Source organism: Ambystoma mexicanum, chromosome 2q (genome assembly GCF_040938575.1).
Source record: "Ambystoma mexicanum isolate Mex_15411 chromosome 2q, UKY_AmexF1_1, whole genome shotgun sequence".
In the NCBI taxonomy this organism is placed as follows: Eukaryota; Metazoa; Chordata; class Amphibia; order Caudata; family Ambystomatidae; genus Ambystoma; species Ambystoma mexicanum.
The window spans coordinates 890032739-890060426 of record NC_090924.1 but is presented as its reverse complement, the minus strand read 5'-3'; the positions used below and the strand labels follow the sequence as shown (position 1 = coordinate 890060426).

At 44.3% G+C, this 27688-nt stretch overlaps 1 protein-coding gene across 1 annotated transcript in view; it reads left to right on the top strand.

Moving 5' to 3' along the window:
- THNSL1 (threonine synthase like 1) overlaps positions 1–27688 on the top strand; it is a 138400-nt gene that overhangs the window by 16725 nt on the left and 93987 nt on the right. The window lies entirely within an intron of this gene.

The window sequence follows — 27688 nt, the reverse complement described above, 5'->3', positions numbered from 1 at the left end:
ATGGCAGCACCACTACCCTAGTACTTACAAGCAGCACAAATTCGAGGAAGTACACAACATTTAGCTCAAACACAGGACTTTGACACCACGGAACCCATGGACGTATTGACAACAATGCCAGTTAGATGAATGGGAGGGGTCACCATGGTGGGGAACGGCCCTTTCACATGGAACGGGTTAGCATTATATCCTCAATAGGACAGCCCAAAGACAAACTTGTTGTGTCCCATCCTGTCAGTCACACCCAATGCTGCAGAGGAACCTCGCATATGGGTGGCTATATGTGACAAAACATTTTCCTTTCTTGTTGACACTGGGGCGACTAGGTCGTGCATCCTGGAAGAGACATTTGTGTTGTCAGGTGATGCCATGAACACTCAAGTATTCTCTGGGGCTTGAGAAGTGGTTCCTTGTACTGATAACATCTCACTATCTATAGGAGATCACAACTTATCATTACCTTTGCTTTACTCTCGACATGCACCTGCAAACATATTAGGACGTGACATCATGAGTAGACTTAACATGACCATTTCATTCACAGACAAAGGCACAGTGTGCTCCACACCAGGCATACACATGTTCAATGTAAGACAGATTGTCCAAGCATATTGTGGGAGCACAGTGCACAGGGGGGTGCCACTGGATCCAGAGATGTTCCAGTATGGGACAGACATCGCCATTTCATGGATGCCAGACATCGCAGGCAAACTATGGAGAGTACCAGGAGAGTACCTATTCAGATCAGAGACACCACTGGGTGAGCCAGAAGGAACAATAGTGTTCATAGACATTGAGGCAGTTTTGACAAGAGAAGATTGGATTGCAGTGCATGCAACAGATGACAAAGGGAAGGCATGTAGAGCAATAATTGCAATGACAGAAGGGTGCAGGCTAACAGTGACAGATGAGGAGCTCTTTAGGGAAGAAAGATTGGAGATGGAAATGGTGTTTGAAACGAGTAAGGTTTTGGTTACAGATTCATTACAGAGAGTTCTTGCAGAGAATGGCGATGGCGCTGGAGGCGCCGCCCACTTTCTGGGAGGAGGACATGGCAAAGGTACCTTACAGCCTGTGGACCACGAGTCCTTATGACGTGGGGTGCATAAAGAGCATAGGGGGAGTGAAAATCAAATTGAAGCCGGGAGCAATTTTGCCAAGAGTAAAACAATACCACCTAACCAAGGAAGCAGATGAAAGCATCTATGAGACAATCAACGCCCTAATTGAAAGAGGCATTTTGGTGCCATCGGAATCTCCATGCAACACAGCAGTGCACCCCATGCACACGTTGAACAGGGGCCATGGTGTTTCATTCAGGATTTACTCCCCCTTAACCACATTGTAGAGGCAGAGTATCCAGTAGCAGCAAATCTAGCAACAATTTTGAGTGGAATTCCAGCGGAAGCCACCTTTTCACAGTCATAGAGCTCAAAAACACATTCTTTTCAGTGCCACTATACCCAGACTAACAAGACTTGGCCAGCTTCATGTATCGCAACTAGAAGTGGACAAGGGTACTGCGAGTCACCGTATATCTTTAACAGGGTGATTCAGCTGGATTTGAGCAATATTGAGACAGTAAGCACAGTTCTACAGTACGTAGATGATATTCTGATTTGCAGCGAGACAGAAGACGAATGCAGGACAGACTCAGTGCACATGCTGACATTGTTGGAAGACGAATGCAGGACAGACTCAGTGCACATGCTGACATTGTTGGGAGACAAGGGATACAAGGTGGACAAGGCCGAGCTCCAGTATTGTCAAAAAGAGGTACTGTATATTGGACAGATGATATCAAAGGACGGGAGGCATATTGCCCAAAAGAGAGCACAGATAATGCACAACACACCACTGCCTAAGATGGCGAGGGAAATGCAGCAATTCCTAGGGTTGTGCAACCATTGTAGAGCATGGGTATTCGACTACAGTGCATACACCAGACCACTCCTGACTGCATTGAAGGAGGCCCAGAGGGGAGCAAAGACACTGACCGGGACCACAAAAATGACTGACGCATTTTGAAGAACTAAAGGAAGCAATATGCACAGCTCCAGTGTTAGGGAACCCACATTATAAAAATGAGTTTTTCTTGTTCTCACACACTGTAACGCTGACCTGATTCCCACGGAGGCGCAGGTCTGGCTTCGAGTGCTGGTGCTTCTTCAATGGTGAAGCGCAGGACTCTGAAGATGGTCAAGAAGGGCCCCTCTACTCTGGCTTCTCTGGCTCGCAGGAATATTCCCCTGTGCGTGAAAAGGGAGTATTACCTGCTGACTGAGTTATGCTCAAGCCTCCCACTCTCTTCCAACCCTCCACGATACCCTTCCACGATTCCCTGTGAAGTCTCACCTTAGGGTCATGAAGGATGGGCTCTCCATCCTGCTTCTGATGCAGGGGCGCGTTGAAACCCAGTTACTTCACTGGATCGAGGATTGATGGGAGTTCAGGTAAGCTTGACTATTCAGGTAAGGCGCTGTAAAAGTTCTGCTGCAAGTTCAAAAGTCCAAGCTTTATAATAATGTTCATAGTCTTGTTGCAGCAAGCGCTAATGCTTATGTCTTTTTCCCCTTAGGGGCCGGGGTTCGGAATGCCGGAGATATGGCGCCGACCCGAAGTGAAATGTGCAGTTCCAGTAAATGACAGGTAAGTTCTGGATGAGCGCTCGGGTAATGTCTTTGCATTCGCTCATTCAATGTCTTTGTCTTTTTTCCCCATAGGGGCCGGGGTCCGGAAAATGCCTGGAAGCGGCAAGACCCGAAATGAAATGGGAATGACCCAACAGCTAAGTCTTAGAAGGAAACTGAGCTTTTCCTATTCCTTTCCTTCTCTCACCTTGTTCTTGTCTTTTCTCTCTAGGCTCTGGGAAGTGGCTGTGGATCCGGATGATCGCTGCTGAAGATGGAGGCGTCCAGGATAGGTGGGTGAAATGCAGCGCTGCAGCGATCGTAGCAAAATGCTTTTAAAAATGATGTCTTCCTTTTCAGGATCGTCGGTGTGATGCCTCTGTGGTGCTGATTTAGCAGGTAAGGTCTTTTGTCTCCCTTTGCAGGTGACCCAGGATACTGACAGGCGTGGCTGAGGTCCCGATGCAGGAGCTGACACGGTGAGCATCCAGCTGCGAGGAGCAGAACAACGCGAAGCGTGAGTTGCTGATCGGGTGTGGTTTAAATAGCTTTGGAAGAAGTTCCACGTGTGTATCCTTCCACTGATCAGGTATGTATCCTTCCCCGACCACACCCGGGTGGAAAGTAGTCCCACAGGTAAAGTAGTTCCATTCAGGCCTCAAGAGGGCCTGGATGTAGCAGCATGGTCTGCATCAGGTAAGTTCACATTAAAACATTTGAACACATGTCTAGCTTTATGAGCCTGGCGCCTAAGGCGCCAGGACAGGGGTCCAACATGAGCCTGGCGCCTGAGGCGCCAGGACTGCGTCCAAAGGGCCCCAGCTTGGGCCTGCTGGCACTCCCCTGGGGGAAATGATGCCTGCCTCTGGGGTTGCTGGGTCGGACCTGGCTCCTTGGAGGTAGGCATCATGACAGTACCCCCCCCCTCAAGGCCCCTCCCAAGGTTCTTTCCTCCGGGGGTTTTGGCTTGTTCGGAAATCTCCGGTGAAACCTTTGTACTAATCGGGGTGTGTGGACATGGTTACTAGGCTCCCACGATCTCTCCTGAGGTCCATATCCCTTCCAGTCAACTAGATGGAAGAGTTTCGACTTTACCACCTTGGAGTCTAAAATGTCTTTAACTTCGAATTCTAATTCCCCTTCAATTTGAACTGGATCTGGAGGCTTGGACAATCGGGTTCCTGGTTGTACTGGCTTCAAAAGTGATGCATGAAAAACTGGATGAATACGCATGTTGGACGGTAGATCCAGTTTAAAGGCCACTGGGTTGATTATAGCCTTGATGGGGTAAGGTCCTATGAATCTGGGATTGAAGGTTTGCGGGCCTTTGAGGGGTAAATGTTTAGTTGCTAGCCATACCTGGTCTCCTACTTGGTAAGGAGGAGTTTTACTTCGGTGCAAATCAGCGTTTTCTTTATACTTTTTCTTGGCTTGCTGTAAATGACCTGCAGCTTCTTTGAAGGCTCGGGTTATTGTGGAATGCAGATGATTTACTGCGGGCATTTCCAGGGTCAGAGGTGGATCTAGGTCAGAGGTCCGAGGATGGTGACCATACAAAGTATAAAAAGGGGTTTGTCCGGTTCCAGAATGCACTGAGTTGTTGTATGCATATTCTGCGATCCAAAGAATGTCTTTCCAATTCAACTCAGATTGGTGTAACATGCACCGAAGATATTGCTCGAGAGTCTGATTGGTTCTCTCGGTTTGGTCGTCGGTCTGGGGGTGGTGGCTGGTGGATAACCGCACATCTATTTGTGCTAATCGGCAACACTTCTTCCAAAAATGGGAGATAAATTGACTTCCACGATCCGAGACTAATACGGAAGGGAAACCATGTATGCAAACTATATTCTCCAGGAATTCCTTGGCCAAGGTGGAAGCTGAAGGCAAACCTTTTAAAGGGATAAAGTGGGCCATTTTGGAGAATAGGTCCACAACTACAAGGATTGTGTTGTAACCCGCACAAGGAGGCAGGTCGGTTATAAAGTCCATTGACAGGGTGTGCCATGGTGCCGGTGGAATATCCAAGGGTTGAAGTAGGCCGGCTGGCCTTTTCTTTTGAGCTTTGTTTTGGGCGCAAATTCCGCAAGACAGAACAAAAGACTTTATATCTTTTCTTCAAGAAGGCCACCAGAAGTGGCGTTTGATTTTTTTCCTCCGTTTTAGCGATACCAGGGTGTCCTTCCATTAAAGATTCATGATGATGGGCAATAACAAGTTCTTGCAATTCTTTACTTGGCAGAAACAACCGCTCCTGGAAGTAGGGTAAGCCATCCTTAACGGTGTAATGAGGACCCTTTTGACTCCATTCCAGTAACGTTGAAGAGTCTAAAAGTTGTTTTACTTGCGTTTGGATGTCCTCAATAGTTTGCAATGAAGTTAAGCCTAAGATTCTTTGCTCAGGTATGATGGGCACAGGCTCTAAGCTCGAATTAGGTTCTTCCATGCCAATCCGGGATAAGGCGTCCGCTTTTCCATTCTTGCAGCCAGGGCGATAGGTAATTACAAAATCAAATTCCGCAAAGAATAGAGCCCAGCCGAGTTGTCGTGAAGATTGAGCCTTGGCCGTCTTCAAATACTGTAAGTTTCTGTGGTCCGTAATTACGGTGATGGTGTATCTTGCCCCGAGAAGGTAGTGACGCCAAGCCTTGAAAGCAGATTTGATGGCCAGTAACTCTTTATCGGTAATTGCGTAGTTGATTTCAGGAGGAGAACATTTTCTGGACCAAAAGGCCACTGGGTGTAGTTGGTTAGTTTTTGGGTCTCTGCGACAGGACAGCTCCCATGGCCGAACTGGATGCGTCGGTTTCCACAATGTACGGGAGATCTGGGTGCGGGTGTTTCAATACAGGTGCAGAGGTGAATTTGGTTTTCAGGTCCTGAAAGGCTTGTTCGGCCTCAAGAGTCCATTCGAAGCGTTTGTTTTTCTTTAGGAGAGCTGTGATGGGTTGGACTGTTCGGAAAAATTCCGGGATGAATCTTCGATAGAAATTGGCAAAGCCAAGCATGCTCTGAACTCCCTTCACCGAGCTAGGAGATGGCCATTTGAGGATGGCATCCACCTTTCGCGAGTCCATTCGGACTCCTTGAGGTGTCAGAATGAATCCGAGAAACTCAACTTCTGTGGTATGAAAAACGCATTTTTCGAGTTTTGCAAATAGTCTGTGCTGGCGCAATTTCTCAAGAACTGCCCTAACATGTTTTCTGTGATCAGATTCTGAAGAAGAGTACACCAGGATGTCATCAATGTAAACAATGACACAGACATCGATAAGTTCCCGAAGAACATCATTCATAAAGTACTGAAAGGCGGCAGGTGCATTGCACAAACCGAAGGGCATCACCTGATATTCGAAAAGCCCAAACTTGGTGCGGAATGCAGTCTTCCATTCGTCGCCTTCTTTTATACGCACCAGGTGATAAGCTCCTCGGAGATCTAACTTGGTGTACACACAAGCGTCTTTCACCTGGTCGATAAGCTCAGGGATCAAGGGCAGAGGATAACGATTCTTAATCGTTATTTGATTTAGGGCGCGATAGTCTCTACACGTTCTAAGGTCGCCCTCTTTTTTTCGGCACGAAGAACAGAGCTGAAGAGACAGGAGACTTGGACGGGCGAATAAAACCATTGGCTAGGTACTGATCTAAGTACTGACGCAAATGCAGGTTCTCAGGTTCCGTAAGAGCATAAATCCTACTACAAGGTAGTTGAGCATTGGGTACCAGATCGATTTGGCAATCATAAGACCGATGGGGAGGTAACGTGTTAGCCTGTTCTTTCTGAAAAACGTCTTGGAATTCTTGGTATTCTGACGGTAACTGTACAGGGGTGGAAGTTGCTGAGGCTAGACCCATAGCTGGATTTCTTGGATAACAAGTTGGTTCACAATCAGGAAAACCTATCTTCTTTGCTCGCCAGTCAATTCTGGGATTATGTGTTTCTAACCAAGGAATTCCAAGAATTACTTGAAATTGTGGGGCCTTGATCACATCAAACACGATTGCTTCCCGATGTCCGTCCTGACCTACCAGTGTCACTTCAACAGTGGAATGCGTTACAGCCCAGAGGCTATTTCGGTTCCATCTTCTGTAGTAATGACATCTTGGGTTACTTTCCTGCGGAGAGGAAGCTTAATCCTGGAAGCCAATTCACGGTCTATGTAATTTCCAATAGCTCCACTGTCGATGTATGCTTTTATAGCATGCAACTGCTGAGGCTGTTTTGGGTCCACGAGCACCATTGGCATGACAAAATGCGAGGTCAAAGAGTTAGTTTTCAAGCTCGGCAAGCGGACCCCTACGCTTGTCGGGCTAGGCCGTTTCCTGAATCAGGTGTCAATAATTCGTTATCAGCTCCAACCACCTTCTTAGGTGGTTTAACTGGACAATTCCGAAGAAAGTGACCGGAAGTCCCGCAATACAGACAAAGTTGCATTTGCCGCCTTCTCTCTCGTTCTTTCTGCGTTAATGGTCCTTTAACTCCACCGATTTGCATAGGTTCGGATACGTCGGTACTCTTGGAGTTAGTGTGGGTATTTGATCGGTATTCGGGTTTCGTACTTGAACCGATCTGCTTTTCTGTTTTGAAGTCTGTGATCAAGTTGAACCACCAAGTCTATGTAGTCTGCGCAGACCTGGGGTGGGTTTACTATCTGAGCTAGAACATCCTTAAGCTCTCCGCGCAGGCCTCGATGAAACAATGTGATCCTTTTGTTTTCAGGCCATCCAGTTTCCACAACCAGTCTGTTAAAGGTGGCAATGTAGGGCAGAAGATCCTGATTACCTTGTCGTAAGGATAGCAGTTCGTTATCAAGGGCCTGTCCTTGAGAGTGTCGCGCGAACAATCTTTCCATGCTGGCCTGGAAGCCCTGAAAATTCTGGAGAATGGGATCATCCTGATTTACCAATGGAATAGACCAATCGGCAGCACTGCCACTGAGGTAAGATAGTATAAAGGCTACCTTGGTCTGGTCGTTAGGGAAGGCTCCGGGTCTGCATAGAAAGTGTAAACGACATTGGTTCATAAAGACGGCATATTTCTTGGGATCCCCCGCAAAACGTTCAGGCGGGGCCAAAGGCATGTGTCCAGGTAGATTGATTTGTACCGGGTTATTCAAACCCATTGATGTAGAAATGTCTCCGGAATTAGTTAAAGGAGTGTGCCCTGCCTGGGCCTGTAATAACCTTTTGGCTAGGTCATCTGTTCTTTCCTTGGATAGGATCAGTTCTCTTTTGAGAGCGTTAGTCTCCTGGCAGGCTGAGTGCACCTCTGCCCGTAATTCCCCCAAAAGCTGGGCCAGCTGGTCAGTCTCGGAAGTCTCCATAGCGCCCGGGTGGGAAATTGTGGGTAGGCTTCGCGTTCTGTAACGCTCACCTGATTCCCACGGAGGCGCAGGTCTGGCTTCGAGTGCTGGTGCTTCTTCAATGTTGAAGCGCAGGACTCTGAAGATGGACAAGAAGGGCCCCTCTACTCTGGCTCGCAGGAATATTCCCCTGTGCGTGAAAAGGGAGTATTACCTACTGACTGAGTTATGCTCAAGCCTCCCACTCTCTTCCAACCCTCCACGATACCCTTCCACGATTCCCTGTGAAGTCTCACCTTAGGGTCATGAAGGATGGGCTCTCCATCCTGCTTCTAATGCAGGGGCGCGTTGAAACCCAGTTACTTCACTGGATTGAGGATTGATGGGAGTTCAGGTAAGCTTGACTATTCAGGTAAGGCGCTGTAAAAGTTCTGCTGCAAGTTCAAAAGTCCACGCTTTATAATAATGTTCATAGTCTTCTTGCAGCAAGCGCTAATGCTTATGTCTTTTTCCCCTTAGGGGCCGGGGTTCGGAATGCCGGAGATATGGCGCCGACCCGAAGTGAAACGTGCAGTTCCAGTAAATGACAGGTAAGTTCTGGATGAGCGCACGGGTAATGTCTTTGCATTCGCTCATTCAATGTCTTTGTCTTTTTTCCCCATAGGGGCCGGGGTCCGGAAAATGCCTGGAAGCGGCAAGACCCGAAATGAAATGGGAATGACCCAACAGCTAAGTCTTAGAAGGAAGCTGAGCTTTTCCTATTCCTTTTCTTCTCTCACCTTGTTCTTGTCTTTTCTCTCTAGGCTCTGGGAAGTGGCTGTGGATCCGGATGATCGCTGCTGAAGATGGAGGCGTCCAGGATAGGTGAGTGAAATGCAGCGCTGCAGCGATCGTAGCGAAATGCTTTTAAAAATGATGTCTTCCTTTTCAGGATCGTCGGTGTGATGTCTCTGTGGTGCTGATTTAGCAGGTAAGGTCTTTTGTCTCCCTTTGCAGGTGACCCAGGATACTGACAGGCGTGGCTGAGGTCCCGATGCAGGAGCTGACACGGTGAGCGTCCAGCTGCGAGGAGCAGAACAACGCGAAGTGTGAGTTGCTGATCGGGTGTGGTTTAAATAGCTTTGGAAGAAGTTCCAAGTGTGTATCCTTCCACTGATCAGGTATGTATCCTTCCCCGACCACACCCGGGTGGAAAGTAGTCCCACAGGTAAAGTAGTTCCATTCAGGCCTCAAGAGGGCTTGGATGTAGCAGCATGGTCTGCATCAGGTAAGTGCACATTAAAACACTTGAACACATGTCTAGCTTTATGAGCCTGGCGCCTAAGTTGCCAGGACAGGGGTCCAACATGAACCTGGCGCCTAAGGCGCCAGGACTGCGTCCAAAGGGCCCCAGCTTGGGCCCGCTGGCACTCCCCTGGGGGAAATGATGCCTGCCTCTGGGGTTGCTGGGTCGGACCTGGCTCCTTGGAGGTAGGCATCATGACACACACTGAGGGTGTAGTAATGAAGGCTGTTCTGACACAGAAAACAAGCATGGGCCATAAGCCAATTGCTTACTACAGTAGACAGCTTGACCCAGTGATGAGAGGACATTATTTGTGCGAACAATCATTGGCTGCTGCAGCTTTCGCAGTGGAAACCTGCCCTGTTTGCTATACTGTACAAGCCAAAGAGTACATCGACCACACCGAGAGCATCAAGATATGAGATCATACTATCCAAAGCAGAATTGAGAATAGTGAGATGTAAACCCAGCATTATTCATGGCAGTTGTCTACTAACCAGGGGAGTGGGCTCATGACTGCACCAAGAGCATAGAGCAATACAGTTTAAAAAATAAAATGTATTGTTTTGATCGGAAAAAAACGACCTTTCAACCGATTTATTTTTTTACATACATAAAAGAATATTTTGAATACAAAAATAAAATATACATATACAACTGTATGTACAAACTGATTGTCATATAAAAATCAATCAACAGACAATCGAAGTTGGATCATGTGCCAATGTCACTGTCGTCGTTCTTGATATTTAAGGAATTTAGAAAATGTACAACTGCATATCTTGCACATTTTCTAATTCCACTGTATAATTCCAACCATAGGCAATCCGACGTTAGCACTGCATCTTCCTTAAAGAGACATTTAAAATGAATAACCCTGAGTGGTAGCAGAACAATACACTCTACCAATACATGTTTCATTGTTTCCATCTTTTGTTTACAGAATCGACAAGTTGTTTCATGTACAGATATCTTCTTCCATTTACACATTATTTCCTTTGTTGGCCATATATTTAATCTAAACCTCATGAATTCTGCACGATGAATATGGTTTGGGGATCGCTGTAAATATTTTTCAACCACTCCTTGAAGTTTTAAAGCAAATGAATTCTGGTTAAATTTTTGTTTATTCAAGCAGACATCTCTCGTTTTGATCCAATCGGATTTCCATAAATTAGACTTGGCTTTATTTGGGTTTTCGATTAACAATGTTTCTGTTATCTGCTCCAGACATACATTTTCGAGGTAAATTACACCAAGTTCTAGCAAAGGTATCCTGGGCTAATAGTAAATGTTTAGATATGATCCTGAGTAGACCATTACTGTTGTCCCCCATGACACATTTCCGGTACAGTTGGCATATTTTCTTTTTGTATACCGCATAACATGAAATTAGCCCCAATTCATGTCTAATGACAGGCAAGGATTCAGACATGGCATTAATGATTTTTTCCAGTATGCGCTTTCGTATTTGGACCAACAGGCATAAGTTTGACATTTTTTCATCTCAGAGCCATACAAGGTAGTAGGTATGAACTTTTGCTTATAATAAACCATCAGAGGATCTATTGTAAATTTACAATATTTTGCTCTTATAATTCTTATTTGTGACAGAGCTGTGTTGTGCTTTATTTGTAAATGATCCTCATGTGGCTTATCAGACAAATTTATTATTCACACAAACGCCCAGATATATATACGAATGTACAGACTGCAAATTAGTGTCCTGTAAATGCCATTGATAAGATTTTTGCCCTTTTTTTATGCCAAACTGCATGACTTGCGTCTTCCTGATGTTAATACTAATGCAGTTTCTATAGCATAATTATCTAATGCATTCAACAATGTACGTAGTCCGACCAGTGTTTTTGATATGAGCACCATATCATCAGCATAGAGAAGCCAATTAATTGCGATCCCATGCAATTTTGGTGGGTCACTGATCATGCCCCTGAAGCTAGTCCCTATGTCCAGTATAAAAAAGTTAAATAGGACAGAGGCCAACAAGCATCCCTGCTTCAATCCCCGGGTTGTTTCTATTGAATCTGATAACAACCCGTCATTACTTAGACGTATTTGGATAGATGTATTAGTATGAAGCTCTATGATCCATTTCAAGATGTACCAAGGACAGGCTAGATCTATAAGGTTTTTATACAATAGTTCCCTTGGAACAAGATCAAAAGCCGACCTAAAATCGACAAATGCTGTATATATGGGCTGCTTAAGCCGTTTTCCTTGTTGTATAATAGCATTCAGGGTTATGAGATTAACAACAGTACCTAAACCTGGAAGGAACCCAGTTTGAAATGGATCCCTATAATGCAAGTTGTCCAGTCATTTATTAAATTCTCCCAAGATCATGCGGCAAAGATCTTTCCCCGGCAATCCAAAAGTGCAATAGGTCTATAAGAGACCGGATCAGCACAATCTCCTTTTTTAAATATGGGAAGAATTATAGATGTTTTCCAGGATGGCGGAATATTTCCAGTCACCATAATGTTCTTAAATATTAGGTACAGTATGTCCACCCACAGATCTGTGTTCTCTTTAAACATTCGATTATAGAGCCCTTTCAGACCTGATGCCCGGGAGTTACTCAATTTAGAGACGTAATAGTGAATATCCTCCAAATCAAATTTCACCTCATGATCGGCAAATGTTCTGTTCAGGTCAAAACGTACATCAGGAAAGGGTGTGCGATAAACGTTGGCAAAATAGGTACACCACTGTTTTTCTGGGATGGGGTTGATTTGTACTATAGTTTGATGTTTGTGACAACTATTAAGGAGCGCCCAAATTCCTCCAGATGACTTCATGATTATCTGTTTCATCATAGATTCTCCATCATGCTGATATTGCATGGCACGTCTACTTCGTTGCCACCTTTTTTATGAGCATTTAATTGCTTTATTCGAACCAAATGAACCATTAAGGATACATTCCAAGCATTGGACAGTTTCCTTATATTTTTCCTTAATTCACTCTTTCTAAATTTTACCTCAAGGTCAAAGGTGTGAAGATGACCTTGATGGCTCTGTTGATGGTGCAACCCTCCTGATGTGAATAATTGCACTCAAGGAGAACAATTAGCATGATCTATCGGGATCGCTAGAGTTACAGTATTTATCATTCAGTATTTGTCGTTATAGGACTAGTTTTGGTCCCGACCATTTTATGTGATTACCAGCATTATTGACCTTTAAGTCAGTGATAGTACAATTGGTGTTCTTTGCTCATGCCATAGGCCATTCACACATTATACATAATTGACTATGATCACTCATGTTAGATGGTTTTACACTAAATTATGTTATTTTAATCAAAAATTGATTATTGACATAAATATAATCCAGAAACGCCTTATGGCCGTCATTATGCTATGTAGTTTGAGGGGGAATATCCCCTTGCATGGAACCATTCAGCATGACATAATTTCTTTCGGCCATTATTGTGGACCAACGATGTTCATCCATTGTTCTAGCAATGGATTCCTTAGACAAGAGATGTAGATTTAAGTCACCCATAATGACTGTATTAGTGATGGAATCATCCAAAAGCAACTGATCAAGAATATTGGTGAAAATTTCAAAGAACTCCTCAGAATATAGATGTTTCTTACCCCAATAAATGTTAACAATTGCACAATGCCTCTGACCTCTAAGAATTTTTACAACTTGAAAATATGGTGACGATGATTCATGCCATTTGATTTCCAAGTTTTATCTTTTCGAAAAGCCATCAACAAGCTCACCATCGGACACCCTTGAAGAGGTTCAATCGCAGGAACCACATACATGTTATAAAGGTCCCATATGGGCATCATCCGCAGCCAAGTCTCCTCGAATACTATGATATCATATTGGAGAAGATCTTCACTTTTGGTGTTAATAAAATGTTTGTCCTCTAGTATTCCATGAGATTAGGCTAAGTAACTCAGATGACTGGGGTTGTTATTACTTCATCTCATGATTTCGATTCTGCCATGTGTTTTGGGCAACCAACAAGGTAGTTGGATGTGAAGTAATCTTGTTACCATATATTCTTGCTCTTGGTGGGTCAAAACTTTCCTTCAGTTTTTCATAGACAGATGTATCTTGACTGAAAACGAAGCCTAGATTGTACACAGCAGTTCAAGCTAACCATAAAGTATTCAGGACAACCCCCGACTGAATATACAGTTGTGCTTCCGTCAAATCATTTTCATTCACAAATTCTACTAAACTAATATCTGCTGACATCAAATCTTCTAATGCGGAGACTTCCGAGCAGATATTCAGAATACTAGCACGATTTTAGGTCATATTTTTGGAAGGGATGACTTCAACGTTTGTTTATTAAACAATAATGATTTTTATGTTGGTTCCCTCCATTATGACTTGGTGTTATAAGCCTTTTGTCCTTTTGAACCATTGCGACAGGCCTACCACTTGTATGCTCCTGAAACAGCTACTCTTGGCCCCCACTGGATGTTGCCTCAAGCTCTGTTCTTGATTGTGACAATCCCGGGCCTTTCAAGAGTAATTTGATATTAGGAGCTGCAGAATGGCCTATTGTTTTCCAGCTGCTCCTGTGTACTCCCCATCACAATTTGTTTAATTGTTTCATTATCTAGTTTGTATTTTTCAAAAGAATTTCATCTCACATTTCCTGTATGGTGGAATGGGTTACTCTAGCATCCTCCCCCTGGAGTGGTTTGATTTTGGGGGCACATTCACCCTGAAAGTCAGAGGATAGGTTGCTTTTAGGTTTCAAAGTTGGTAAGTTTGCAGGTGCCTCTGGTTGCAGTTTTATGGGTATTTATGAGGCCGCAAGTGGTTGATAGAGATTTTCAGTTTGCATTGTTGCAACAGCTCGCACTGGAGGTACTGGAGGTAATACAATTGCAATTAAATCATCTAGTGGTTTGTATTTAAGGGCTACATTTTTCATCTGATGTGCTTCTAACATGTTACTCATCCTTCTTCTTTTCCTGGCTGCGGTCACAAACTTCGCCACTTTTCTGACTTTATTTATAGATTTCCCTGAGTCAGATGTGTTAGGTGGAGGTGTTTGCTTGTCTTCATCATTTATCTTCAATGAAGCTTTAGATTGAGTTTTTGTATTAATGAACTTAGACGCAATTGCAATGCCCTGTGGCTTCACAGTGGAACTTATAGGTGGAAGTGATGCCGGCCCAGGATTCACTATGTTAAGATCTTTTGAAGCTTCTACAGTTACAATTTCTGTAGTTGTTTTTCTTGTAAATCCCTAGATGAAATATCCTGAGATGGAATACAACCCTCTTCCAAGATTGTCTCAGTGTACTGATTCACAAAATTATATACAGACTTCCTCTCTCCTTGGCCAGGTTTTTCTGCCAACTATTAACATCTAAATGTAATTGGAGGAGTAAAGCTGTTTGATTTTTCAATGTATCATCAAGCGTCTCATATAACTTTGCCATGGATAAGAGCACCGTATTCATGGCACTTAACGTATTATTTAAGGCTGGAGCTTCAGGAAATGAATAGCGATTGGGCATAAAGCCAGCCTGGCTATCACGTATGAAAAATGGGTGATTTTCAACAGGCTCAGTAAATCTTGTTCGCCTTGGGGTGGGCGCTACAAAGGATAAGTATCTGTTTGAATCACTTGCGGACGATTTTTCAAACATTATCAGTGATTTGTATAGATCCTGCTCATCTTTTTTCACTGATGTTTTCTTCTCTGCTTCCTTATTGCCCACATCTTTAGTAGCTTCCTGATTGTCTATACTCTCATTGAATTGCATCAAATCACCTGTGTTGGAACATATATATTGAACCTCTGGAGTATCTGCTTCATGGGGACTTGATGTATTCATGAAATCTCACATTTCTTCATCAATGCCACCCGCTAATGTTAGTTTACTATACACCTCTCTGAGCAATTGCTGCACCTGGACTGAGCACAATGGTGGATTTTTTAACGGTGATTTTCACTGGGTTGAAAACAATTTGACTTCTATATCTTGAGCTTGCGTTCAGCATATTTCCCCTGTATTGCAAGCCAGTACTATTGTTGTGTCTGTTGTTTCTTTCCCAATTCGGTCCAAATTCAGGGCAATTGTAGCGTCTGCCGACGCCGTTCTACCAATACACTTCGACATTATGTCAACTGGTATAGGGTGTGTCTGTTGCCTGCTTGAATCATCAATGGCAGGTAAGGGACTGAGGTTTCTTTCTTTTAAGGCATCCGATTAATAGAAGGTTCGGATATCCACATTTAGAGAGACTGATAGTTTTTTTTTCTTAAGCTTTTTAGCGATAAATGCCTTTTTACTCTGAAGGGCCGTGAGATTGTCTATCTCCGGTCCGATATTTGGCATGCCTGATTTTAACGTGTATACCTGACTTGACATAGCGAGTTATGAATAGTAAAGCACCCAAAATATGGTCTTAACTTATTAAGACACACACGTGGATAATCAAATACCAGGTGCTTACACAATGCACCACTCTGTTAACATATGCCCACTAAGCTGTGGCTCTCAAACTACAATATGTACACAAACAAATAATTAAAACAGTAGCTTGCATAAACACGTTTGTTTTTTTGAAAAAAAAATATGCACTGCTCATATGCACACATGAATAAGCAAATAGAAGGTGCTTACACAGTACACCACTATGTTACCATTTGCCCACTAAGCACTGGGTCTCAGGCCATAATATGAACACACAAGAATCGTAATTTACATGAACACGTTTGTTTCAAGAAATGCACGGCTTCGTCCTACAGCTGTGTTCACAAATGTAATTGCACAAATGACAACCACTATGCAAATAAACAATCGAACATGTACACCAAAGACATAACTGGCGAAACCAAATATATAAATCAAAAAGGCAAATAATGATAAAAAAGGAAATAAAATACTTTTCAAGTGACTGCCACCACCCCATCGTGCCCGCCTAAGACAGCCACAGACAGCCCTTAGTCAAAGCCCTTGCTGAAAAGTGTGCGCGCAAAAAGCACGTGCTTCTGATGTTTATGGGCTTGTGGATAGGGTGGGAGGTGCTTGTCACACTTACAGTTTTATGTGAAAAAAAGTCCTGTGGGAATCAAGAAGAAAGAGTAAAGTTGCGAAGCAACTTGCCACTTCTTGTCATTAACAAGTTCTTGACTCTGCCGTACCGTAGCTTCTTTGAATGCAACCTTCTTGGAATGCAGCTGAGTTCAAAGCACAAGCATGAAGAATCAAAGCAGGAAACAGCACTTCCAGCCGCAGACAGCCCTTAATCAAAGCCCTTGCTGAAAAGCACGTGCCATACAGTGAGACACGCAAGGTGTAAGTAGATGCACTTGATGGGGGAGACGTGCTTTACATTGATGGTTCTGTAGTGAGACTGAAGGAGAACTGGACGAGTGAGGTAGTTGTGAGTGCACAGTTACCACCTCATTACTCAGCACAAGCAGCAGAACTAGTGGCTCTCATATTGACCCTAGAACACAGCATAGGCAAAAGTGTGACGATATATTCTGACAGTGCTTACATCACATCCACAGTACATTCAGAATTGGCACGATGGCTCAGGAGAGGGTACAGGAGAGCTGATGGGACCCATCGCAGCATGCGCTGCTGCTAGGTGAATTGATTGAAGTGATCACATACCTGCAGGAGTTAGCATTGGTGAAATGCCATGTACACACCAAAGGGGAAGACACCATTTCAAGGGGAAACAAAGCAGCTGATTATGAGGCAAAATGTGCAGCATATTTTGTGGAATTGTGGGAACTGAAGGAGATGCCCAAGGTCCTGGTAGGGGTGAGAAATATGGTTATGAGAGAAGGGTACAATTACCTACCAGAAACTCAAATTATGGAATTGCAAGGAGCTGCACCCAAAGAGGAAAGGGAGCTCTGGGTGAAAAGAGGGTGTTCCATATCTCCCACAGAGACCCTATGGTGGCAAAACAACACAAGGAAAGTGGTTATGCCATTAGCACTATTGAAAACAGCATTGGCGCAATTGCATTATCCAACACACCCAGAGAAAGAGGTCATTGCTCCACATATTGGAGAAATGTGGTTTTGCCCAAATTTGAATGAGCATGTGGCAAATCTCATTAGCAACTGCCTGACGTGCCAGCAATTTACAGCTGGGCACACCCTGAGAGTTGTGAGAGGAGCCATACCAAGACCCAAAGGCCCATTTTTGCATCTTTATGTTAAGTGGACATGATCCAGGTGTGTCAAGGATACTGCTACATGATAGTGGCTGTCTGCCCATTCTCAAGGTGGATAGAGGCTGGGCCCTGTTCACATGCTGGTCCGGAAAGTATTCCCAAGATGGGACATCTGTGAGGTCCTGCGGTCTGACAATGGCCCTCACTTCGCCAATGAAATGTTCCAACACATCACTACCCTTCTAGGAATAAAGCACAAATTTGCCTGTGCGTACCACCCGCAAGCAAATGGAGTATGTGAACGCCTCAATGGCCACATGAAGGATAGCACTGCCAAAACTCAGCAGAGCACCAAGGAAAACTGGCTTCATTTTTTGCCTTTGGCACTCTTTGACCTGCGCAACAAGCCAGGGTCTGACTATCATTTAACGCCCCACAAGGTGGTGACAGTATGGTGCATGCGTCTTCCCCTGGCTCCTCCCTCTAGAGCATTGAAAGATTGTGAAAACACAGCTGAGCTATTGGGTCAGGAAATGTATGACTATGTTACTTATCTGGTTTCTACCGCTTCTTTTATCTCTCGCCAGATACAGCAGACACAGGGCAGCCCTGAAGACAAAGAGCAAGTGAATTCAGATGACACAGAACCAGAGACTACAAAGAAACATTTAGTGCGAGTAGGAGACTTAGTCCTCCTAAAAAACTTTGTCAAGTGCTTGAACGTGCCCCGATTCACGGGACCTCACCTAGTGGAGGCCGTTACTGACAGAGCTGTTAGACCTGAAGGAAAACAAGTCTGGAATCACATCCAGGACATCAAGCCCTACAAAGCAGTGGCCTTGCCTAGCAGTGCAGCAACACAAACAAACAGGGCCAACGTTACGGATATCTGCGAACTACAAGAGAGCAAATTCTCCTGAGTAAGGGAAGCCTGGCCACTCCATGGTCCAATGCTCCCAAGCAGCTGAAGTACCCACCGCAACACTGGTGCAAATTGACTAGAGAAAAACATTGTTCATTTTTCTGTTCTTCCGCACAAGCAGATTGTGAAGTTGAAACTTGCATACTCTCGCGCAGTGGACAGCTGAAACACTGTTTAATCTTTCTTGTCTCTCGCACATGCAGGTTGATGCAAATGTTGTTAGAACTGTCTAGGGAAATATCCTGATGTTACCTCCCATGGACCACCCTGAAGCATTGTCCAACCAATTTGTACACTCTAGAAGGAGACCCAGACGTTTTAGAGCTCGATTCCCCTGAAGTATATTTCCTGGCATTCATAGAGTACTTGACACAAGTATACCCCACAACTTGAACACAGTTCATATCCCGTTTTACCCACATCAAGAGACTCGTCCATAAGAAAGGTCTGGGAGGAAGCATTTGCCTTTGCTATAAGTGAATATTTAGTTCGCGGAGCTTGATGGTTCTGATAACTGCTAAAACAATAACACTTTCCTTGCGATTTTCAGGCGGGCACCTTTATCACCTCATCAGCTGCACGGACTATGCAACGTAAGCGGTAATGTCCGAAAAAATAAACTTTATCTTAACTCTTGTGTGTTAACTTATTCCCACTGGAATATTGGGCATTGTTCTATGGAAACTTTTTCGCAATGCATGCCACTGCTGTACCCCCTAACTTTCCCCTGACCTAAGCAGCAGGAACCACCATGTCTGTTGGAAGAAGAGGCACTGCTGATAAGGAGAGGTAAGCACAGTGTTGATGCAGACATGAAGGGAGATGACACGTATCTCACAGACAACACATGAGTAACAAACAACATGTGGTACAAGCACATGTCCAATGTTGGTAGGGACATCACCGGGGAGAGCTGCTATGTCTGCTCTTTAGTCCCCTACACCATGAGGGCCTCCAGAACGATCATTGCAACAGAAATACCCGCAGTTAAAGCACAATGCCTGATGTACCTCACAATGTTCCAAACACCAGGCAGATTCCAAGGGAAGACGGCAACGTTAAGGTGAATGTCCAAGGGGACCTTTGCATATGAAGATAATTACATGAAGATACTAGAAATGAACAATTACTGGCAGCCCGATGAAGGGATTCAATGCATAACTGATGGGCCAGAAAAGAGAGAAACAAACACTATCACACTGTTGAAATTGCCATTCCCATGGATGAGAGCAAAGGAGATATGAGAAGAGCCTGTTTGCTGGGAAGGACCACAGATATTGATTTATGGACGAGTTCATACTAGCAATGGCTGGGAAGATGGGGTGGTGGGAAGCAAGGCACTGACCTTAGCACAATTAGCAGTGAATAAAGTACAAGAAGAAAATGACAAGTGCCTGAAGGAATGGGACCGAAGCGCAAAGTTAGTAACATGGGTAGAGAATGAGGCTGGACCAATGCCAATAATTCCCCTGAAGACCCCAGGCCTGTGCTATCAACACAACGGAAATTAAGAGGTTGGTGATGACTTAGGATGCCAGACAATTGAGACTATCCCAGCAATGGGAGCAGGAACAGCAGTGCTTATGGATCTCTATTGGGCTTGTATATCTAAAGCATATGAGAAGCTGCCACCTGATTGGGGAGTAAAAGCTCCCTAGTTCACATCAACATGCCTTCATTGGTGGTACCCTAGAAAGACGTGAAGCTTGATGATTTCCGGAAAATGGAAAACAATAAAAGAAAGAAGAGGTCACTAGAAGCATTACCACCTGCCCAAACAGAGAAGACCGGCATGCAGGAAGGGCTGAGCAAAGTGAAAAGAGGAGGGAATTTCTTCTCGGGCAAATCAGAAGCAGCATTGGACAAAATACCAGCATCGCACAGACTGTTTAGCAGAATACAAATGTCCTTTACATCACTGATCCCAGGAGTGCAGACATAGGCAAATGCCAAATGGTTACAAATAACTCATTGAGAGTTAATGATAACCATAAATTTGACAGTGAAAGGGTTCAACGCCAAAAAAGAACAACTCAGGGCAATAAGATTGCTAGCACTCCAGAATAGGCACATTCTGGATCTCCTCACAGCAATGGAAGGAGGAGTTTGCGCAAAAATAGGCAGTTCATGTTGTACATTCATATCTGCCAAAGGAACTCTCTCGGATGCAGTGGCACAGTTGGCCCAGATGAATGCAAAGATGGAGAACGAAGCACGTGGTACAGGGAAGGACAAGAGCTGGCTAGAAGATGGACTGAAGGTGATAGTTGGCACACTGGCACTAGGAGCAGCATCCCTGTGTGGGTTCAAGATCTGTATTGGAAGGTACAAGAAGACAGCAGAAGAAGCAATAGGGATGCAAATTCTGATGTATGTGAATATAGGAGGAGCAAATTATGACATTGTGAAAGAAAGCGACAGACTAAGAGAAAGGATAGCAACGTGTGACCTATTTCCGGCTGGAACAGAGTTAGACAATCCACGTAACCCAAGGAAGTATGAAGGGAAGTGGGTTTGGTGCAAACCTGAAGGAGGGTGCGCTTGCATTTACTGGACCTTCGATGATCACGTGAACTATTACGGACACCTCGGAGGGGGTGACAAAGATATGGTGACTAATAGAAGAAGAGCGATTTTATCGTGATGTGGTCGACAAGTCGGTCAGAGGGGGGACTGAAGAGAGAAGATCAAAATCTGCCCCTGCTCCCCACCCGCAAGACACTTGAACCGGAAGAAGAATCGAAGACAATATCGCTGTTCATACGAGCTTGCATCAATTCCCACTGTACCCATGGTAGATATGTACAGTGAAAGGTACCCTCTTAGTCAGCCCTACAACCTAGGAGCAGTGTGAACGTTACCCAAAGTGGATGAGGACCCACAAGACATGACCAAAGATACCTCCATTGACAGCCTCGACTAAAGTGCCAAGAAGCCATTCAGAATGTTATTGACATCATGACTTATCGGCATTAGACATGAAGCATATGTGCCATCTGCACATCGGGACACAACCACACACCCAAATACATGAAGAATGCATGCATACAGTTCTATGAGTTAGAGGACAGAGACTCAGACATACTATCTGCACGTTTATTATTTTGTCATTAGCCTGCTGCAGCAACCCAGGAGCCGCAAGAAGCAAGAGTTCCTGTGTACAAGCTTGCAGATACTTAAATGCAAATAATCGTACTGGAACTGCACCAGCACCTGAGGGACTTGACAGGGCCATTAACTACTAACCTATGGATACTATGGAAGCACAAACAGTAAAAGCCATGCCATGGCTTAGGAAATTACAGTAGGCCACAACTGTCTCAGTAAAGGCTGAGCCGAGCTGAATTCAGCACAAACTAAAGAACAGACAGTGTGAGATCGGGCCTGCTGCCAAGGGCACCAAGCGACAAGTGACCTTCCTTTCCCTGAACTGCAGTAACACCAGCACAGAAAATGCAAATAATTCCCTGCAAATTCAGACTAATTCAGAGCAGCAGAGCGCAGAAACACGGCCTCTGGACATGTGACCGGCCAAGCTGATGATGAACTGAAACTAGCAGCTGGGAAGTAAAGCGGTCTCACGCAGCCAGACAATGGCTTGCAACAAAGTTGTTACAGAAGAGGCTGAATGTTGCATGGTGAGAACGAGCACTCTCATAGTCAATGGTTTTCATACTTGTTATAATGCAGACACATAGTTGTTCTTTTTACTTTGAAAGGGTACACTTTGAGCTGAGAACCGACTTGGGTCCCAGGACTGGGGGCAGCAGCTCTAACCAATCACAGTTCAGGACCATAGGGGTGGGTAGCCATAGGCTCAGACCAATCATCAGACCTGCACACTGCAACATTGTAGAAGTAGCGCTTTTCAGGGATGGTCCAGGCCTGACACCTGACATGAGAGAGCCAGTCAACTAACAGATCTAGGGACTGCTATAGGGGAACTACCACTCAACATCCAATACATTTGCTTGATAGGTTTGCTGGAGGGGGGCCCAGAATGTGATGTCATACTGACACCATCAACCTACAAAACTGGCCTGCGAGCCATAGATCTTTGTGATGTTCCAGGAGCTTTATCCTTGTACTGATCGCTGTTGGTTTTGGCTGTAATAAACCACTGTTGGAACTTGCTGTCTGTCTGGACCTGTGTTCCTTTTGGGAGAGGGAAGGAATTAGGCCTTCCATGAGTTCTGGGTTCGCGAACTCCTAGCAACCCTCATCTGCCTGGGAGTTTTATCCTAACACTTCATTAAGGAAAAAACATAATAACAATATTAATCCTATACTAATGCATGTTAATATTACTACACACCATGAAATAGAAATGTTTTGCTGTTTCTTTATATTAACATTGTCCTGAAATACATCATCTCCTTCTTCCCTCGTTGGTCTTCTATAAAATCTTATTGCTGAAAAAAGAGTTAATGAAAGTTCATTGATACTTCCCATCACGTTGCGCTATGCCCCTCTTCCCCGGGGAGCTGGTGCTCTTGCCCCTGCGCATGTCGGTGAGGTGGACGCATCTTCGACGTCCCTCGATCCTCTGCTAATCAGTTTATGTGCCATGTTTAGGATGAAAACTGGAAGGAAAGCCACCCAGGCAAGAGTTGAGTTCAATACAATTTTGAAATTGTATTGAACTGTAACTACTGTAACTATTGAGCTGTAACTACTTCCTCTAAAAGCTTTGATGGCCAAGTGAGTCCATCGACTGGTTGAATTATTATTCAACTCTAGAAGATACAGTAATTTCTTTCTTTCAGCTAGCGGGAAATGATAGAAGGTACAACCTCAGATAATGATTTGTTAATAAATACTATTTTTATTTATTTGATTTTGGTTATATACACATATACATAACCTTTACAAAATCACAATTTAAAAAGAAACAGAAATAACATATTAATACACATTACAACATTTTAAAACGTCAGCTCAGCAACTCAAGTTCATACCACAAAATTCCAAAAGTAAACCTTCTCAAGAATAACTAAAAAATAAAATAGAACAGAATATGCAGCACATATACTATCAACATAGTTTGTCAACTACTTCAATTTCATTTGTCAGTTTACAAATATCTTCTGAAAACCTAACTACAGCTAACTGTAGAGGCGTACTTTTTCCATGCAAAATGAAACTGGGTCAAATATGGTTCAAGGGTCCCCACAAGCTTAATATGGGATACCAAATGTCCCTTTTTCAAAATATGGTAAAAATAATCTAATTTTTGTCCTATGCTTCTCCCGTCTCTGCCCTTCACATCTCCTGAATCAACTGAATGTGGGCAGTGAGATCCTCGTCTAACTTCATTGTTTTTGCCAAAATGGAATTTGTCATTGCTCTGCAAACCTGTGACCTATAATTATTGAAAGCCGCTGCATCGTGGGTGTTCTTGTCTAATTGAATTCCCGGATATCTCGCTTTCTTCCACAACTCTTCTCCCCTTTCCCCCATCAGGGCTGTGAAAAGGTTTTTCATGTCTCCAATTACCAGCATGACAACAGCGGTTTGTTTTTCCAGAGCATAAATCCACATTTCTGCCCCTGCAGTGAGCGAAGGAAGTGTCTTCATTAAGTTATTCCGGGTACATGTGTGATCATGGGACATAATATGCCCTCCCCTGACCCCTCTGGAGTAGTGGGTGTTGATTAACTTTTGCCTTTACTAGGGCTTCCCCTAGCTGTCCTTACCCTTCCCGTACAGCCATGTAGGCACCACAGCGCATCCAAAGACCCCATGGCGTACTATGCAGAGTCCTTACTAAAGCAGGGGGCATAGCCTCTGCTTCCTGTCCTCCTTGCTTGATGTCTGTCTCCCAGTCGTCGTCCTCTTCTTCCTATGTCCCTTCTATCACATCCCCTATCCTTCTGTCGGGACCACCACACCCTCTGGCCTGCTGAAGCAGGCCGCCTCTTCCCTTTCATTCTAGTTCCACATCTGTAGCGGTGCTTTCTTTTTCCATGTCCACGCTTACTCTCTTTATGACAGATTTATCTAGCCGTACGAGATTCTGACCATGTCTCCATCTTCCTTCCTCTGCTTCCTGTGTTCCTTGTCCTTCTCTTCCTGCTTTTTACTCCTATCCTTTTTACCCATGCCACTTTGCTCTCTACTAACCTTGCTGCTTCTTCACAATTCTGCTGTTCTTGCCTCTCCACTACTCTCTGTAATCTATCCTCTATCCGGGAACCGGGGGTAAGGGGTGGAGCAATTCTTCCCTCACGCACTCTCCTTCACGCTTACTCCTTAAAACCCTCTCTCACTCTGGCTCTTCTAGTCCCATGGTTAACGTTGATCCATCCTGAAGATGGACTTTTCTTTCCTCTTCCATTCGGGGTCCGCCAACAACCTTTACTGAAGAAGGGGTTACCCTTCTGCTTTCCTCATACTGCTGCCTCAAAAACTGGTGCCGACGGAGGTGTTACCCCTGACCGTCTCGTGACCACGGTGTAGTCACTGGAGAATATGGAGGTTCAAACTCTGGATTTGTATACCCTTCTGCAGGTGACAAAGGATAGCACCAATATGCGGGCGGTGCAGATAAAAATCCCTACACATTCCTTCCTCGTCCCTTCTTCCATAGCCATGACATTCTGGGCCTTCCCGCCCTTCTCATATAACCTCCATAGCTCCAAGATATTCATTCTGTTGTCCAATTTAGACCCCTTATATTTGGTCCCTAAGAAAGTATGCAGATTTTCCAATATATCCTTATCATAAGACCCCACACCAGGCCACAGTTTAGACATCTTGTCCTTAGTTTCCCTCAACCATTCCCGAAGATATTTCACATTTTTTATTTTATGTCCGTGGAGCACTTCACATAAATGATTCAATGGAGTTTCCATGTTTAAAAAAGAAATCCCAGAAAATCTAAAAAACCCAACCCGTAACCGCAAAAATTACTACCCAAAAATTCCTTTTCTGTCCCCTAAAAGTATTTCCCCACAATCACTCTGTGTACTCACTTCCGCCTCAATAACTATGTATTCCTCAACCGCGCACAAAAGACAGCATCTTATTAAAACACACCGGCCCAAATCCTTTCCCATTCCTTTGAGATTGCACCAATTTCGGTTGGGTGATATTGTATGTAAATATGTGCTCTGCAAAGCGCTTTGGATTAAGGCGCTATATAAATAACACATCATTACATCATTAGTACAGAGCCATCTTCCTTGAAACTACCAGAGACCCACACTATGTTAGATTAGCCAAGAAACTTGAGGTGATGGGTCCGCCTGTGCAATTAGTACAAGTACGGCCTTACCAAGATATGCCTCAGAAAGGTATCTATGGGTGGGCTTACCATAAGATGCCACCTCATTCTAAAGTGAGGGCTCGAGCCAACCCGACAAGCAACCTGAAGTGTATCGAGACTATCCACACGAGTAACATACTGCGCTGAAAGACTACACCTCTAAAATAACAAACTAGTTAATAAATGATTTAACGACATAAACGATTCATACACTTCCTAAACACATTCACTCTTCAACCTGCTTAGTCCCTTGTAATCCCACACACATCTCTTGCCCCACCTAAAAACTCATGTTTCCTTTTTCTCATATTACACCCCACTTGGTTTACCTGACAAAGATGCACTTACTTGGACGTTGAAACCTTGAAGCGCTCCAAACTGGTGCTCCCCTAATCGGTTCTGTTTCACAGCTGGGCTGCAGAACCTCTACTTCAGGGACTAGACAGGCCTCTTGGTGCCTGGAAACCACTTATTTCTCATGCACAAGCTGTTCCCTGTAGAGAAGGGTCACAGTCGAGCTGGACGAACAGGCAGCCCCCAATATTTTAAGAGAGCCTAAGGCTCCTACCTTTAGCTATGCCCCTTTACCCATATTAGGTCTACCGCTAGCATTAGTAAGTGCGCCTTTTTGTCCATGAAGCAAGTTTATTGTACAGATGGCCAAGAGGGGGCTTAGATGACATCTAACAGTCACACTAACCCTGGTGTCCCTGAACCACACAAAGAACACACATTATATACAGTTTGCAACAGTTAATACACTCCCCCAGATACTGTTACAAAGGCAACCCCCCCCAAATATGATTGGTTGCCCTGTACAGAGAAATCTAAAACCCACACAGTTCATTGGATACAGACATTATAACACAATTACCTAAAATAACATAGTTACAATGTTTACATTTCCAACACACCCCTTCCCAAAACCTCTCCATATTTGGTGGCAGCCTTGCCTCTTAGTTACACAACAACAGAATTTCTATTAATGATGCACACGGACCTGCCCCAAAAATACCTAAGGACAGGAAGACGAGAGAAAGACGCATAGATTCCCTTTTGACCTATTTTTGTTTGCTAAGTGATTGCCAAAACACCCTTCTAATTAATCCACAATATGAAGACCCATGATAGTTTAGTTTAGTTTAGTTTAGTTTATTTATTTGTACCGCGCACCGAACCCTGGGGTAGCTGGGCGCCGGAGACTTAAAAACAGTTACAGCATGGCAAAAATATACAGTACAGATTGTGATAAAACAACAACGGTGTAGTAGACCGGGTTACAGGTGGTCAACAGAGGCAAGCAGAGAGGAAGTGCATTAAGCGGCGTTTTTGTTGGAAAGCCATGTTTTTGTTTTGGCTCTAAAAGTCCAAAATGAGGGTTCTGCTCTAAGGTGTGGTGGCAAAGCGTTCCATAGTTTGGCAGCTAGGACCGGGAAGCTGGCGCCGCCTGCTTTTTTTAGAGAGAATTTGGGAACGGAGAGGCAGTGTGCGTATGGTGTTCTAGTTGGTCTAGTTGAGGTGTGATTGTGGAACTTGTCTGCCAGGTATTTGGGTGCGTCGTTAGAGCGGCATTTATGGACGATGACGAGGGATCTGAGGGAGATTCTGTCTCGTACTGGGAGCCAGTGAGCATCTTGTCTGAAGCTGGAGATGTGGGCGTTTAATGTTAATGATACACAGAGCAATCATACTTCATATATTTCATATCTTTACTATATTCGAAAAAATACTTCCCATACATGTATACCATTATGTGTGCATTTTATACCTATTATGATCTTCTCTCATGACTGCCATTCATGCAGCTAAACTTCACGTGCACATATTGATCGCCTGCTTCACCTCAGTGTGGAGGGGCCCTCCGTGTGACAATGTTTTATTATGTTTCTCCACGCATGCAAATCTACAATTTGCATAAGTGACAGAAAGGACAATGATGACATGTCCACCCCCCAGTCAGTGGTATGGCGAGCAATGTTCGGACTATTTCAATTTCCCAACAACAACTAGGGTGATGTTTGGAATGTCTGGTGGTAAAATGGCTGCTCTGGATCATCTGGTATGCCAGATTCCTTCTGTGAGTGTGAGGTGTTGTGAATGGAATGTTAAGAGGGGCCCTCTTAAAATGTAG